The 18,400-nt window shown below is 43.1% G+C and overlaps 1 protein-coding gene across 2 annotated transcripts in view; it reads right to left on the bottom strand.

Annotated features, from left to right (window-relative positions):
* Positions 1–17,553, bottom strand: part of LOC126424852 (connectin-like) — a 746,266-nt gene extending 728,713 nt beyond the window's left edge. Inside the window, exon 1 of one of the 2 annotated variants that reach the window (XM_050087662.1) lies at positions 17,330–17,553. The gene's annotated coding sequence lies outside the window, so the exon portion shown is untranslated. Of the gene's footprint in view, positions 1–3,274; positions 3,376–17,329 lie in introns of those variants that run through there. The other variant, XM_050087663.1, reaches the window with a different exon arrangement.
* Between the last annotated feature and the right edge of the window lie 847 nt (positions 17,554–18,400).

The following is an 18,400-nucleotide window of genomic DNA, read 5'->3' as shown; positions in this document are numbered from 1 at the left end:
AACATTGGAAAAGTTTCTAAGGGTGTTGCAGGATAGGTTGCGCTGAGAAATAATTGTTAACAAAGAATGCAGCACGTCACACAGACTTAACTATCATTGAAGTCAGCCAATCAAACCGTTGTGCATGCAGGCAAATTTAAGCACGCCAGATACAATTGGTGAAAGTTGTTCTCATACCAAATATGATAGGGCTCGAGACTGCTCAGCCTTTGGCTTGGGTTCGATCCTTATTACCGTCCAACGTCCAATTTTTTGCTGTTTTTTGTTTGGCTCTAGCGGGTCGCTTCAATTTGCGCTCGAAACGGCCTGATTGACTAACTTCAATGCTAATTACATGGGAAGCGTCGCAGTGAATCGAATCTCTTCTTCTGAATAATCATTTCTCAGCACAACGCACCCTGAAACACCATTACAAGCCCTTCAGAGTGTTTCTGACCACATCGTATATACAAGGCGATTCAGCTTCCCCTACCGCTTTCATTTTATACAATATACAACCAGCAAAGTTACTCCTGCCCCCCCCCCCCCCCCCCGTAAGAAACGCGCGATTCTTTTAGCCTCGCAAGCTACACGAAAACTATTAGTGGTACAGTCAAAAACGGGGATGACCTTCTTATACGAAATTTAATTTAGTTAAAATCTGTGCTGGGATACGTTTCCACTAGAGGCCGCAGTTTTCGTGATATTCAAGCAATACGTTGAAATGTGGCGTTCGAAATCACCATTACTCACACTCAGCCCCCACCGGTCAAGATTTCTTCAAGATTTCTGGTATGTTGTCAATGGCTCTCTCTTAGCATTAAACAAATATTGGCGACTGGACGAATTACTTCCCACGCTCAACCCTCATCTGGTCTTGATTAACTGGCCTTATTACATCATTACCCTAGTGGACCACTTACAAATTGTAAAATTAACGCCAGTGTAAATTTTACCTGACAATTCTGTGAATTTTAAAAGCACAAATTAACAATTACGTTGTTGTATTCGTCAAGCCTTCTGATTATTACTGTGCTTGTAAGGGTGAATTTGGATCGAATTGTCAACGTAATTAATTTTAGTGTAACGCTTACAAAAGTCGTTTTTCCTTCATTACCGTCACGGACACGTTTAAATTAAAAATGACAAAAAAGTAGCCGATTATGCTGGTGGCGTAATCGCCGAATCAGTAGAAACCGAAACAGTTACAACAGTGGGAATAATTTATGCTTTTCTGAAAAGTGGTAGGAGGAAATGGCATGAAAAACATATTAGAAACAAGTGGTGAAGGATGAGTGTGGATCGAGGTGCGTTTGAGGGTCACTTTAGTACGTTTTCTTAAATAAAGCGAAAACCGCAACCCCTGCAGCGAAAACGTATCCCATGAAAAACTGAATTGAATTAAATTGCCTACAGATAAGGTCCCACTCATTTCTATGTAGCTTACGAGTAACGCCAGAGAGACTATAGTATTTTCATTTTCGAATAAGTATAATGTATTGATCAACATTTCATCAGTATTTACATCATTTGGGGACTAATAATTGTTGGTGTTAGGAGTAGTATGCTTTAAGATTGGTTACGGTCCGATTAACGAACTATGGCGTTCCTCGCAGGTCGCGACACGGACAGGCACTGCAACTGGACAAAAGGTGTGTCCTGCTAATTATGTCTCTCACGTGTTTGTGTAGAATTTCTGGCTTACCAACATCATCATTCATGACAACTCACAGACAATTAAGTAAAAACTCACTAAATACGTTGCTGCGATCATGTTTCATGCTCGGATTGGCTACGACGATCACATCAGAGCGCTCTGAACACTACTGAACGCTTGTTTGGTGTTGGAGAATGCGTGACATAGATGCTAAAAACAAGCTTAAACTAGACTGCCATCGTTGGTAAGTCCACCTATATTACTTCTAAATCCACGTGGCAAGTGCAAGCCATTAATGCTATTTTCCTTTGAGGAACAGGTCAGGTGTTGAAGTGTTAATGCGTGGATGAAATACTGTTGGCCTAGACTGCGGGGGTATTTCAGTTAGTAGTGCAATTACGTTCATTCAGAAAACATCAGTTACTAATATGTTTCTTGAAGAGAAGAGGAATGAGTGTGTGTTTTATCGATTTTCTTTCAATAATAGAACAATAATTTCGATAAAACGATCTACTTACATACATTTTCCTAGTCCTATTAAAATATTAATTTCAAACATGAAGCTAGGATATCGAATCTCAGACAGTCACTGAATGATGGGAAAAGGGCGAAAGGTGGGAAAAAATCCTTTTGTTTATAATTTTTAGAAAAAAATTATTCATGTATACCGCAAAGAACGTTCTAGCCCTCACCAACCTTTGTGTTCCAGAGAACGTATTATTTGTGAGATTAATGTAATCATTGTAGGCGCAATTTTGTAGGAATTTTTTGCATATTTCAGCCCCGTCAGCAACTGTAATAGACTAATATATTGAAGAATCATCCTCAGTTGCGAAAAATTTTCTTGTCTTTACCAGGTTCCGACTAAATTAATGTAGCCTTCTATGCTTCTGAAGAAGGCTAGATTAATTTGGCCGAAACCTGGTAAAGGCCAGAAAATCCACAACTTAGGCTGATTCTTCAAAATACCAATATATTAATTTTGTAGGAATCACAGCAAATTGTTAGTAAGTTATTTGTAAGAGGCGTAATGTATTTAAAACTGTTGAGAAATATACTGTACTTAATGGCTTATATTACGGAGTGAAGTGCTGTATTATGTCATTTTATGTTCACTAGTTTCGCTAGAGGTGCTGTTTTTAAAACTCTATGAGGGGCTACAACAACAATTTACTCTTTGGAATTCAATTTCCAAATGTGTTGTCAGCTTCACAGGGAGCCATAGAACAAATTTTTTATGCAATCAGATGCTAAAATACAAGGTGTCAGTCTTTATTTTTATACTGGCAATATAATTTTTTAAAATTTTGTAGGACGGTTACTGTCTTGATTCACATGTACAAAACTACAGTCGGACATACGCTAAATTTGAACAGTAGTGCTCAGAATTGAGGCAAAACTTGGTTAATTTCAAATAAATTCAATCTTCACTTTAAGAAAAGCACTCCAACCCCTCCACAACATTTTTGAAGATACGTAATGCATGGTTATTGGGAACGAGTGACTGGAAAGAGCCCGACGTATGAGAATTAGGCGAATTGTTCGTATAACTGTAAAAACAATACTAAAGTACGTTGTTATCGCAGTAATTTTTTTCAATAGTGCACGAAAATCAGTTTTAGATCTCTCAGTACTCACGCACGGAGCCCGGCAGGAAGTTTTCAGCGCCCTGTGACGCCGAGTGACGGTAGGATTAGCGAGATGGACAGTGGACGCAATTTCAGCACGCCGGTTTCTCTAGCGATCGCGCTGCGGCGTGAGAACTTGCCGCTAACCCACTGCGCTGCCTCCGCTAGCGACGCCTGCCGCGCGACTGACGGCAACCCGCCGCTCACCACCAGCGAGCGCGGCGCTGCTTACAGAACCACCCGCGCGAGGCGCCACTTGCGCTGTTCTCCGCGCAAGAAAGAAGAGAAAAAATTAAAATGCATAATCCTTTCTCACGGGACAGCGCTACTGTAATGGCCATAAATGCTGATCCCGGCTTGTCTCCTATCTAATCCGTCATCCGGATGTATTGACATTTTGAATTACAGTGTTTAAAAACAAATAAAAGGTGTAAGAATGTATATGGTACTTCGCGGACAGCAGGTACGTCGAAACAGAGTGAAGTGAAATTGTGAATGTGTACCACACAATGGCGCGAACCATCTCTTTACTTTATGGCAACGTTGAAATGATGCGGTATTGTCTGTGTGAGACCTTAAAATCGTTCCTGCGCGCCAGTGCCCTCATAAGGCTAGTAGTATTAGTCGTAGTAGCAGTAGCAGAGTCCTGACCATTGAGATTGTAACACAAGGAGGTTAGCTAACTAACGGAATTTTACATATTGCGGCCTCTAAAACATGAAATCTAGGGCTCGAATCCTGACCGGGTCGGTTTTATCTGCTCTGGGACAGCGTTACTGTGGTGTCCTTAGCTTCATTTCATCATCATAGACGCACAAGTCGCCGAAGTACTGTCAAACATAAAGATTTGAACTGGGAAGCCGAATCATCCCAGATGGGGTCTCCAGTCCAATAATAGCATCAAATCATTTCATTTACCTATAACTACGCAACTTAATGTCAAAAATACATGACCGATTTGTAGGTCATTGGGGTTTGGTTCAAATGGTTCTGAGCACTATGGGACTTAACATCTGAGGTCATCAGTCCCCTAGAACTTAGAACTACTTATACCTAACTAACCTAAGGACATCACACACACCCATGTCGGAAGTAGGATTCGAATCTGCGACCGTAGCGGTCGCGCGGTTCCAGACTGGAGCGCCTAGAACCGCTCGGCCACATCAGCCGGCCATTGGGGTTTATTGGTGCGAAATTCAGCACACAGAACTGAGTACTCCGGCAGCAGCAACGGGTTTAACAAGCCTTGGCACCAATTTAAATAGAGCTTGGATGATAGTGGTTCGGCATTCCATGCAACGTCAGCCCCAAGCCGGAATTCATCAGTCATGTGCCTGCCGTAGTGGCCGAGCGGTTCTAGGCGCTACAGTCAGGAACCACGCGACGTCTACGGTCGCAGGTTCGAATCCTGCGTCGTGCATGGATGTGTGTGATGTCCTTAGGTTAGTTAGGTTTAAGTGGTTCTAAGTTCTAGGGGACTGATGGCCTCAGATGTTAAGTCCTATAGTGCTCACAGCCATTTGAACCATTTTTTTAATCAGTCATGGTGGCTGGCGAGTGGTGGTGTGCTGGTCTCTCAACAGTGCACGAACAGGTGTTTTCTCTGGGTGAGAGATCTGAACTAAATTCTGGGCAGGGCAAACAGTCGAACACCTCTGTATCAGGTTAGATCAGATCAGTAATGGGCAATATATGAAATGGGCAAAATATGACACATCCACCGTTCCAAACACTTCACAAGTGTAACACGGCTGTCCAAATCACCTGCTATGCGAAACAGACATTGTCATGTTGTTCAATCGAAGACAACCCATACCATCGAGCTAGGTGCCAGTCTCGTTTGGTGAAAACGATGCAAACTGGCAGCATATGTCGTCTTTTGAGCTTCCACACAAGGGTAAGTGCACAATAACGTTGTTCATAGAACCAGTACAGAGTGGCTCCTGTGTAAATTGTGGTCGTTGGACACATCACTACCGCCACATATCTCTCCACTCCTATGGTCAAGGAACAATGGTCACCGTGTTGACAATCCGTGATGATCCAAAAGTCGTCTCACCCTACGCGTGGACACTTGCCTTGATGAAAATCAGCCCATTTCCCGACTCGAAATACGTGACTGGGCTGTCCTCTCAGTGCTAATCACAATCGGCCTGTCAGACGTTGCTTGTGTTCAGAAAGACTACCATGAACCCATGGACCAATTTCTGAATGCGAATCTTCTTCACAATCTTTTCTTATACACAGAATGTGGATGGCGTTGCTCCTACATATTTCATTTGTGCACGTTGGGATGGTGCGCCATTGAAGCAAGGAGTGCTCTTTATAACAATTAGACGTTTGTTGGATACATTTGCGGACCAGTTTCACAAGTATAAGGAGCATACAGCACTGCAGTTTAAGAACAGAAAACGTACTTACACCTATAGTCATTCACGTACTTATAGGTCTAGTTAGGTACGGATGTGATTGGTAGTATAACAGCAACCATTCCGGCAGTTACGTAAAGAAATTCACGGAAACGGCAGAACACTTCAATCGCAATCGCCACATGGAGATTTGATTCCTATCGTTTTCAGAAAACGCAAAGGCATAAAATTCTACGACTGCAATAACAATGAATAACAAAAAAAAATGGTTCAAATGGCTCTGAGCACTATGGGACTCAACTGCTGAGGTCATTAGTCCCCTAGAACTTAGAACTAGTGAAACCTAACTAACCTAAGGACATCACAAACATCCATGCCCGAGGCAGGATTCGGACCTGCGACCGTAGCGGTCTTGCAGTTCCAGACTGTAACGCCTTTAACCGCACGGCCACTTCGGCCGGCTAATGAATAACAACCGGAATCGGTCGGCTCATACAACTACCTGGGTACTACAGTAGGTTGGGATAAAAAATCTAACGATGACATAGAGCCAGTTACAGGTAGGACATGTGGCATATTCCGATTCTATCGTAGAATACTGCGAAAATTGAAGGAGACTGCTTAGTAAAAACTTGATCACGTGTACGGGATAAATACCAGATAATGTGCCGGCCGGAGTGGCCGAGCGGTTCTAGTCTGGACTACGGTCGCAGGTTCGAATCCTGCCTCTGGCATGGATGTGTGTGATGTCCTTAGGTTGGTTACGTTTAAGTAATTCTAAGTTCTAGGGGACTGATGACCTCCGCTTTTAAGTCGCGTAGTGCTCGGAGCCATTTGAACCAGATAATGTTTGTATAGCCATCCTTGTAATAAATAGTTACAAGGACTTGGACTGTTCAGTATTAAATGAAAATTAAAACTAATGCAGCTGTCACTTAAATTGCAAAAGACACTCCTGCAGATATTTTAATTTTCATTTTAATGTTCATTTCATACCAGCCATGTCCAAGAACGGTTATCGTACTTTTACAAGGAAGGGCTGCACGAATGATCATAGGTCTGTTAGATACAGAAGTGAGCACCACGGACTTTCTGAAGAGGGTGTTCTAGTCGGGGCTCATGTTGGAGTGGTTGAATGGTCCTCGGTGTACCGCAGGACGTTGGAGCTCACAAGTGTCCAAAGTGACTTCAAAACGCTCAGTTCCTTCCTGTTTTCAAGAAGCAATGTCAGACAGTTGCAGTTAACGATGAGTCTGTATCGCTCACTCCAGTCTCTTGTAGAATAAAGTAACACGTGTTCTGCTTCATTTTCTGGATCTTTCTCGACTGCGAAATTTTCCTTTCCAGGAATCAATAGTTATCTATTGACGCTGTGAAACTCAGGTCGCTCTATTCGACAAAGAGACCCAGAAGCCTGTGACTAAGTTAGCGTCATATTCCTTGGCTTTCAGAATTCGTGACACACACTTCCGAACTGTCTCGTAACAAAAAATAAAACATCAGTACAGGAGTCCCGGCGGAGGTTCGAGTCCTCTCTCGGGCAAGGGTGTGTGTGTGTTTGTCCTTAGGATAATTTAGGTTAAGTGGTGTGTAAGCTTAGGGATTGATGGCTTTAGCTGTTAAGTCCCATAAGATTTCACACACATTTGAACATCAGTACAGGACCGGATAATATGACGGGTTTAAAATTAATGTAACCAATAGATACAAGACAACTGTCTTATCGGGCGGAAGTGGTCTGAACCTAAACGGGCTTTGATCACAAGGTATACAAATTATGCGGTGCATAATGGCGGAAGGTTGGTGATGCAATTCGACGATCATGCTGTAGTACACAAAAAATTCGCAACTTCAGAAAGTTGTAGCGAAATGCAAGAGAGAATCAGTGCTCCGATGCTTGGCGCTGGGACGTACATTACACCCTCGTCAAATGTAACGTACTCGCCGTAAAAAGGTGAAGACATCGGTTACTGTCGCATTATAAGATTGTTGAGCCATCACTAGCAAAAGTAAAAAGCGCTAAATATTTAGAAGCGACATGAACGGGATCGACCAGCTAGTAACTAGTTGTAGAAAAACAAGATTCCTGGTTGCGATTCGTCGCAAGAATTGTAAGGATATACAGGATGGGTCAGTTGCTCCTACCGCTTTCCTTTAATGCAGCCTGCAATGTTACAACTGGCCTTCATATTCTCCCGCTCGCTACACACAAACTATTAGTGCTACAGAAAAATGAATAGGACTTTTTGTGACGTTCAATATAGTTACATTTTGTCAGAAGATAAGTTTTCACTGGAGCCCTCTGTTTTCGAGTTACTTAAAAAAAAACTAAATAAGTGACCTTCAAACGCACCTTCATCCAACATTTATCCTTCAGCAGTCCGGAATTCTAGTAAGTTGTTCGTGACACTCTCTCCTACCACCGTTCAAAAATTTCCGACTACATGAGCTGTTCCCGACATTCGACCTTTTCGGTGTCCGTTGACTGGACTATTACGCCACCAGCATAGTCGTCTACTTTGTCAACATTATTAATCTAAACATGTCCGTGATTAACCATTATAAGAGCAATAGTTCCACAGTCAGAAATCATGACGAATACAAAGATGGAATTGTATATTTTATGCTGTTAAAATTCTCAAAACTGTGAAATAAAATTTACACTAACGTCACTTCTACAATTTCTAAGTGGTTGACTACGCTGGTGGTGCAGTAAGGCCAGTCAGTGAAGACTAAATAGTATCGAATGTGGGAAGCAATTGATGCAGTCGCAAATACTTATTCAAAGAGAGTGGAATGAACAACATACTAGAAATGCTGGCCACAGGGGGTTGAGTATGGTAGTGGGTGTGCGTTTGAATGTCATTTTTGTTAGTTTATCTTGGATAACTCGGAAACTACGGCCTCTAGCGAAAACACACCGCGGTACAAATTATAATTACATGAAATTTCCTACAAAAAGGTCTTGTTCACTTTTTACATAGTACTGATAGTTTGCACTTAGCGAGTGAGAGACTATGAAAAACACTCATGTAGTTTATGAAGGCCAGTTATAATACTGCGGTTCACATAAAACGAGAGCGGTAGGGACAGCTGAATAATATTGTGTACAGCACGATAAAAGTGGTGGCTCACAGAACCGTTGTTCATCCGAATGTTCAGCATTGCTATCCACTGTGTGATCCTCACGAGAAAGGATTAACAGATATACATAACATGAATAGAGCTGAAAGATGAAGCCATTGGCTCAAGAGAAGATTTCGTGGTGGGCCACATGAAACTCATAAAAAGTACTGTAGCTGTAAGAATTACCAGCATCCTATTAAAGAGACGTTGATTACGTTGAGAAGGGAAGACGAAGAGATAGCGAGGGGAGAGGAGATGAGCACAGTTAAGGAAATGATGGGGGGAGAGAGGAAGGAAAGAGGGAGAGATGGACAGGGGCAGGTAGAGGAAGATGTAAGTAGAAAGAGTGTAGCAGAGGAGATCAACAGACAGAGGGACAGGAGAAAATGGACAGAGAATGGCATGACGTGAAGATGGGCAGAGAGAGGGGAGAGGAAGAGAAGGGCATAGAGAGGGGAAGGAGGACAAGAGAGGGGCCAGGTGGAGATGAACAGAGGCAAGGTGAAGATGGGCAGTGGGCAGGAGAAGACAGACAGAGAGAGGGGGAAGAGGATGACGATGAGGAGGAGGAGATTGACATGAACTCAATAACGTCTCTAGACCCACTTATCGCGAAGCAAATAACTGCTGGAATTTATTTCTACTTAATTTTTAATTCCTATGTCCAGTATTCTTTTGTTTGTTAGTAGAAGGTCAAAAGGAACCCTGTACTTGTTAGTTTAATGGCACAATGAACTATTCCATCTCCATTTGAAGAAACTCGTCTCCCTGACTACTGAAATGACAATATCGCTGACGATTATGTACACGGAATTCGCAACGCTAGATAATTGAAGAGAATTCGTGAATAACTACAGACGATCATCACGTGGTCAACATAAACAAAAATACGGTGCTGCACATCAACTGCCATAAAGTACAATTACTGTATAGGAAATGTATTTCCATTTGCGAGTATGAAACTCCTTCGGCTTTATATTGGAATGCCGCCAACGAAAATTTGGGCCAGATCAGGGCACTCCGTCTTCAGGCCACAAGTGGCCCATCGGGACCATCCGACCGCCGTATCATCCTGGGCTGAGGATGCAGATAGGAGGGGTGTCGGGTCAGCACACCACTCTCCCCGTCGTTGTGATGGTTTTCTTTGACCGGAGCCGCTACTATTCGGTCGAGTAGCTCCTCAATTGGCATCACGAGGCTGAGTGCACCCATAAAAATGGAAACAGCGCATGGCAGCCCGGATGGTCACCCGGCCACTCCCGACAGCGCCCGACAGGGCCCGAAACCGGATTTTCCACTTTATGCGACCAGTCTCCTTAACCGCTTCGGCCATCAGAGCAAGAATCACTGCCGGATCGAAACTTCCATAAGACGCCATCCATGTGTCATAACGTACACTCATACGTTATATATTATCTCGTCTGGAAAGAAAAATTTACTGAGAGAAGAGGGTGTGATATTGGAGAAGTAATGCGAGACAACAGGGCCTGTGTTGTAAGGAGTACGATGCAACGTTTCTCTAGATATGAATGCATGGAAGTTTATATCTGCCCATGAGTCGTGATCGGGTAGCTTAATGGTAAGACGGCCGCTCGCGACAGAGTTCGAGTACCGGCTCGGCACAAATTTTCGTTGTCGTCATTACAATATACAGCCAAATGTGGTTCGCATTCGCGAGTGCGAATACATTTCCTGTAATGTTGATGGCTGTTGTCGCTGCGGTACCTGTTCCTTTAGACGTGCATGCATGTCTGAAGAAACATTGAATTGAACGTTTTAATGAAACAAGTACTGCTATTCCGCCATTATTTTATGTTTACACGAAAGTCACTGGGAGTAATCACATCAATAAAATGTCTATGACGATGTGTATTGAGCGACTTAAAAGTCGATCAATCGCAAAAAGCTGCAAGACGGCAAGTCAATAAACTGAGGACCATTCGAAGTACTCTAAGGCAATGCAGTCCACTCACAACTGAAGTAGCTTACAAAACTCTCGTGAGTCTGGCGTCAAGCGTCTGGTTGATGCTCATCCAATGTCAGCTGCAGACACTGCAAGAGAGGGGTTCTGCATCATGTTAAAAAGCTGAAAATTATATTATGTCCTTCTATATACAAGTGGCTTCACTAAGTACTTATATATATATATATATATATATATATATATATATATATATATATATATATACTGTATATGTGAAAGCAGGTTGGCTTTAATCAGATTCCCAATACACCACATTATCCTGACTCTGTTGACTGAAAGACCCTATTTTTCAACATTATCGAAGTTCAGTGCGACGACCTTATTGGGAGGTCCTGTATATCCTCATGCCTCTCTACCGGAGCCGCTACTATTCCGTCGAGTGCCAATGTCTTGCTGCATCAATGACCTCCCCGTCGTCATCCACGCACAGCTCCCTACAGAGTGCATCCTTCATCGCGCCAAACAGATAAAATTCGGAAGGTGTGAGATCCGGGCTAGAGGGAGGATGACGAAGAACGTTGCAATGAAGTTTTTTGAGCTCCTTTCGGGTGCGCAGACTTGCGTGAGGCCTTGCGTTGTCTTGGAGAAACAAAAGTTCCTTTCCATTTTTGTGGTGAGATACACACTAAAGTCGTTTCGTCAGTTACCTGAAGGTAGAGCAGTACAGAGTTGATCGTTGCACCCAGAGGGACACCACCAAACACAATGACCCTTTCAGAGTCCCACAAGTCCGTCATCATCATCACTTTACCGGCTGAGGGTTCAGATTTTTTCTTCGGAGAGATGGCGTGGCATCACACCACGGACTACAGTTCTGTTTCCGGTTCGAAGTGATGAAACCATGATTCATCGACTGTGGCAATGTTTGAGAAAAACTGTTACTATCAGTCTTATAGCACTGAGCAATTTCGCATGGTCCTTCGTCGCTCTTTATGGCCTGTTAGGCGGCGAGGAATCCAGAGGGCACACAACTTTGAGAACCCCAAATGGTGGAAGTGTGTGTCAGTAGTAACAGCAGAGACGTCCAGTTGTGCAGCGAGATGTTTAATTGTGACTCTCCGATCACCTCAAGTGAGAGTGTCCGCACGTTCCAGCACTGCAGGAGAGACAACTGTGTTCCGGCAGCTGGCACGTAGGAGATCGGACAGGTTTGCCCGATCTTGTTACGAAGATGACAGGCACCTCACCGGACGACTCGTCGTGCTTTTGTTCGCTGCCAGGTCTCCCTAGACTCTTCGAAAACGAGCGTAAATATCTGCGATGCTTCCGCCAAAATGAACTCAGTGACAGGCCTCTGCTTGGAACGCACCGAAATTTTGAAGGCTGCGTATAGCACCGCCACCGAACGGAACTTCATGAAACTATAGGGGCAGAAGCGGGAATATACCACGATGTCCCAACCTAAATGGGCCCAAAAAAATGTATTGCGTAAAAGTCGCGTAACTGCAAGTGGGGTGCTGAAATTTGTTGTGTATTGTTCACTGCGACTGTGGAAAGGAGTTCTAAAAAAAGATTCACTATTAGGGATCGCAATGTTGTTCGTGTGGATTTCCAAGGGCATCCGATGTGCTTTAAAAATACAGGTTGAAGTTGACGGATAAACTGTAGCCTGCCGGAGTGGCCGAGCTGTTCTAGGCGCTACAGTCTGGAACCGTGCGACCACTACGGTCGCAGGTTCGAATCCTGCCTCGGGCATGGATGTGTGTGATGTCCTTAGGTTAGTTAGGTTTAAGCAGTTCTAAGTTCAAAAGTTAAGTCCCATAGTGCTCAGAGCCATTTGAACCAGTTTTTGATAAACTATACTCTAACTTAGCGTAGCAACGATATCATTCATTTCACCACCTTTCTGGCTATCGAGCAATCGAAATACCGACAGGACTTTTTTGATCCTTCTAATGATTCACTAAAACACGTGTCAATTAATAGCTACCTTTAAGTCAGAGGTCGATAGGCAAGCTGCCAAATTTAGGTAGCTTTATTTTCAATAAAACTAGTTCAGTATGGTCAATACTACTGCAGATTTGCTTTCGTTCATATTTACACATCACGCAATGTTTACACGTGAAAGTAAAGAATTAGTATAGGGGCCCGGTGAAAAAGCGAAATTTTTTAGTTAGGTCACAAAAAAGAAAGAAAGAAAAAGAATGGAAAGAGATAGGTTGTGTTGGTGCAGCAATTCATGGATTTGAGTGCATAAAGAAGTATAATTGCCGTACAGAGCCTATTACTACCGTTGAAAGTTATAGCGAACTAACGCTCGCTACGTAATATCAGATGTGGTAGACGAGTGATTTTTATTTTCAGGTATTGGCTTCGAAACACCGCAGCCGTTTCTGAAAATATCGCTGAAGAGGAAAAACAGCAACCGTTCTCACTATTTTTGTAACGATGTTTTTATTTCTCAAACCTGACGTTTTCAAATAACGAAGCACGCTATCCGGAAACACTCACTATAAATTTACTTTTCATGATCACAATATAAGGAACCAGATAAATAACTGGTTTAATTTGTCGAACAAACGGCTTCAGATCGAAGAATGCTACGTTATCGGGACGAAACGTTATATATGGGCTGAGGATGACATGACTGTCGGTCGGTACCGTTGGCTTCTCGAGACCTGGTTGTGTATATATATATATATATATATATATATGTGTGTGTGTGTGTGTGTGTGTGTGTGTGTGTGTCTGTGTGTGTGTATATGTGTGTGTGTGTGTGTGTGTGTGTGTGTTTGTGTGTGTGTGTACGTGTGCATGTCTTCATCTTAAACTCTGTAACCGACCGACCGCTGTGTCATCCTCCTCCGCCTGTTAGCAGATATGGAGGGGCATGTGGTCAGCACCCCTACCTGTCGGCCGTCGTCGCTTTCCGTGATAGGAGCCGCAACTTCTTACTCAAGTAGTTCCTCAATTGTCCTCACAAGCACTGAGTGCAACCCCTTCGCCCTTTCCAACAACGCTCGCAGCTCCAAACTGTATCCCATCCAAACGTTAGCCAAGACCGAGAGCGCTTAATTTCGACTGTATGATGAGAACTAACGACGCCAGTGTGGCAAGCCGCCGGCCATCGTAGCCGAGCGGTTCTAGGCGCTTCAGTCTGATACCGCGCGACCGCGACGGTCGCAGGTTCGAATCCTGCCTCGGGCATGGATGTGTGTGGTGTCCTTAGGTTAGTTAGGTTTAAGTAGTTCTAAGTTCTAGGGGACTGATGACCTCAGATGGTAAGTTCCATAGTGCTCAGAGCCATTTGAACCATTTTTTCCCGTTGGCAGTCTTTTATATATAGTTTTTGTTTAGGGCAAATGCAGCTTAGGTAATCAATGTTTCAGAAAGAAACCGCTTTCAGCGGTGTATACTTTTATATATAGGACGAGAACCGATTTCGTGATAGCAAACCACATCTTCAGGTATACATAGTTTTCTAAACTATCGGACTTTCAACGTTACTAGTTGACTCTTCTTAAGCGTTCTTGTGTAGTTTAATTTTAACGTTGATCAGTTTTCACCTGATCAGTTTGATCTATGACGCTCTGCTTGTTGCTGGTAACAGCATTTTATTGGGTTGGTACGTAAGTTCGAAGGGTTTCCCGTAAGAATAATAAAAACGACAGATACACATAACAAAGACTTTTGTCATTAATAATATATGCTCCTTTGTATTGACAATTGTCTGGGGTAACTTTAGATTCCACGACTGTAGAGATCACTTGGTTTTGAGACGAGGAATTCGTCGAGACATGTTCGGAGCGTATTTTCATCCGGAAAGGAAGGTCCTTCGAGGTTGTTCGATAGAGAGTGGAAAAGGTGAAAATCTGAGGTTGTAAGATCAGACGAATAAGGTAATTGACCTCTCAACCAAACTCCCCTCTTATGTTAGTCTGGCAGAACCCGGGCTTGCGTTATCGTGGAGTAGCGTTCTTCCTTGTCGTTGTTCTTAGATTCCGTCTGCAAGATGTTTCAGCTGTTGGCAATAAATGTCAGAAGTAATGGTTGCATCTCGGGGAAGCAAATCGTAGTACACACCGTCGCTGTTCCAACAGATGCATGACATTACCTTTTTGGATGCGCGCATTTCTTTGTACGGGGAGTTGCTACTTGGTTTGGGCTCAACATGAGCTCAATAATTCCTTTTTTTTTCCTTCTACGGATACCATTTCTCGTCATTAGTTGACGGAGGAGATAGAGAAGATCCAAAGAAGAGCGGCGCGTTTCGTTACAGGGTTATTTGGTAACCGTGATAGCGTTACGGAGATGTTTAGCAAACTCAAGTGGCAGACTCTGCAAGAGAGGCGCTCTGCATCGCGGTGTAGCTTGCTGTCCAGGTTTCGAGAGGGTGCGTTTCTGGATGAGGTATCGAATATATTGCTTCCCCCTACTTATACCTCCCGGGGAGATCACGAATGTAAAATTAGAGAGATTCGAGCGCGTACGGAGGCTTTCAGACAGTCGTTCTTCCCGCGAACCATACGCGACTGGAACAGAAATGGGAGGTAATGACAGTGGCACGTAAAGTGCCCTCCACCACACACCGTTGGGTGGCTTGCGGAGTATAAATGTAGATGTAGATGTAGGTGTAGTAACGACACAAGCCGATTTATGGCGGACAAACAGAGATGCAGATATGGCCACCGGCTCGTTTTTGTGATTTTTGGCTTAGAGCATGCGGTACCTGTACACCAGATTTTTGAACCTTTCCCACTGCTTGAAACGGGTGCACGTTGGTGGAATGGTCACAGTCCAACACATTTGAGTTCTCGAGTACACTGAGGTGAATCGTTGTGCATTAACGCGTTTACAGGATCTTCATCAAAATCCGCTGGTCTTCCTGAACGTGTCTTCCTGAATGAGTCACTAATGTCAAAGCGCTCGTTTTTATAAAGAGAAAAACATTTTGTTTTCGTACTCTGTCCAGTGGCATTATCCTCAAACACGGTGCCAGTGTTTCTGGCTGCATTCGCTGCTGTCACACCTCTACTGAACTTAAACAAGAAAATGTCGGAAACGTTCCTACTTCTCCACTAGGCACTCCATTTTCTTGCGTCCACATCTCTAGTCACAATGCCGACACAACAAAAGAACAATATGTAAGCTAAAAAAGGCAACAGTGAACTACAAATAAAAATTGATAATAGATAAATAAATCCATAGCAAACGGAATACCAACATGCAAAACAAGACACTACGAATTTATGCGCCAACCTAATATTTTGTGGAGGTTGAGCCCCCACCTTTCAGTATCTTGACTTAAAGTGTTACTGATATGTGTGTATTTCATATTCGTTGTCAAATACTACTCAGTTAATTAGGATAGGAATGGTTTCTTTTTATCATAATGTCGATCGCATGTTTCTTATCCCGTAGATGTTAACCTGATGATGTGATCTGATATCACGAAACGTCATATACGCCTGAACGCGGATTATTTCTGAAAGAATTTTTACATATTTCGCAAAATTTAACTTTTTATGTCCTACACTTTTAGAAATGTAACATCCCTTATAGACTACCCTTTCTATCTCTCACCTTTTTTTAATGACGCTGCCGCCATTTGATCGTCATAATTTTTATTTTATTGTTATACGATTCAGGTTTCGGCCTTTAGCGTTTTTCAAGTACAAAAAGTTGTTTATATGTACTTGGAAACGATATGAAGGCGAAACCTAGATCACATAACAATGAAATAAAAATTATTACAATCAAATGGCGGCAACGTTATTGAAAAAAAAATCACCAACACTGTGGCTCCAGCGAAAGTCAAAATTATCACAATTTTCTCTATACTCTTCGTGCATTGGGAAATGGTTCGTCGTTCAGCAGTCGTATGCAGTTTCATAGCGGCTTCTTCACATCGCAATCAAGATAAATTTGTGTCGAATGTCTTAAGATAATACATATTTCACACAAAAATTTTCTGGAAAAATGGCAGAAATGAATGACACTGCAACCGTATGTGAAACGTCAGTGTTATTCATTGACGGCAGTTGACCGTTATGACGCGCCACCGCATTCAGAAAATTTTCATCATAAATTAATAGGAGTTTCAAGGACACTGTGGTCTCACCGAGAGACGACCAGTTTTTGTTTGCCAGGCCAATATATACGCAAAGAAACCAAATAGCAAGAGGCATAAAGTGAACACACAGTAGTTACAACTTTAAATCACAGTTATCGGTAAAATATCTACAATCAGCAACAGAAGAGTGATAGTGATCCAAGCAATTGACGCAAAGAACACGAAAATCTGAAGAAAAAATTCGTGATTTGAAAATGCGCTTATCCTTCGTGAGTGAAATTATAGTGCGATCTTCAGCATGTGATCAGGTGAGAGAAAACGCAGACGCCATAGAAGAAAACTCGAATAACTATACGTAATCACTAATGTATGAAAACAACTGGACGTGAAGTGATTTAAAATCTACAAATTTCTCGTATCAACATAAAATTGTATCAGTCCAGATTCCACTGAAGATGCCTTACAGTGGATAGGTGAAACGCATCTGCAGTGAATAAAATACATGGCAGCAAGAAGATTGCTTTTGATTACGGAAGATACTGAGAGCTGTATTTGTTAATAGTGTTCACTCACCTGGCCGATGACGGCGATCTGTTACCAGAAAGTCTCGCGCTTGTCAAAGGAGGACAGCACCGAGGAACCGGACGACTGAGACCTGCTGTTACGCCTGCGAAGGAATTGCTCGTCGACGGATCGCTTCGTCGTCCCGTCAGCGAGGACCGCGGAGCGTGGTGTTGTGACCGGCGGACACAGTGGACGTTATTAACGAGACCGCCCCGGGTTGACTTCACGGGACGGAGTCTCGCGCGCTACTGCCGAACCGCCGCCGTCCATTCGCATCCGCCGCCAGAGCGGGCTGCTGTCGCCAGCGGCAGTTGACGCACCCGCCGTCAGAGGCGCTGCCTCTGCTCACGCTGCGACTATTGTGGAAATGGTCTTCTAACGCATTAACTAATAGCAGGTAAAGATAACAGCTTGAACAATCGCAAGATTGCATTATATTCGTACCAGGCAGCGCACAGATGTGACATTTAGTGGTCCGAAATGATATCTTTCCCGTTGTCGTCTGCTGGCACGTAATACCTTGCACGAAAAACGAATATGTGATGCCTTGGGTTTGGCTCTCATATGTAAAGTAATTGTTATAAGACGACATTTACTGAATAGTAGGTTGGGAATTTTGGCAAAAAGGAAACATTTTTAGCTGTTGTTGTTGTGGTCTTCAGGCCAGAGAATGGTTTGATGCAGCTCTCCATGCCACTCCGTCCTGTGCAAGCTTCTTCATCTCCCAGTACCTATATCCTTCTGAATCTGCTTAGTGTTCACATATCTACGATTTTTTCCCTCTACGCTTTCCTCAGATACCAAATTCATGATCCCTTGATGCCTCAGAACGTGTCCTACCAGCCAATCCCTTCTTCTAGACAAGTTGTGCCACAAATTCCCTTTATCCCAGTTCTGCTCAGTACTTCCTTATTAGTTACGTGATCTACCCATCTAATGTACAGCATTCTTCTGTAGCACCACATTTCGAAAGCTTCTTTTCTCTTCTCGTCCAAACTGTATATCGTCCGTTTTTCACTTCCATACATGGCTACACTCCATACAAATACCTTCCGAAAGGTCTTCCTGAAACGTAAATCT

The sequence above is a fragment of the Schistocerca serialis genome, chromosome 10 (genome assembly GCF_023864345.2).
Source record: "Schistocerca serialis cubense isolate TAMUIC-IGC-003099 chromosome 10, iqSchSeri2.2, whole genome shotgun sequence".
In the NCBI taxonomy this organism is placed as follows: domain Eukaryota; kingdom Metazoa; phylum Arthropoda; class Insecta; order Orthoptera; family Acrididae; genus Schistocerca; species Schistocerca serialis.
Note: the sequence above shows the minus strand (reverse complement) of the source record. Positions and strands in the feature narration are given on the sequence as shown.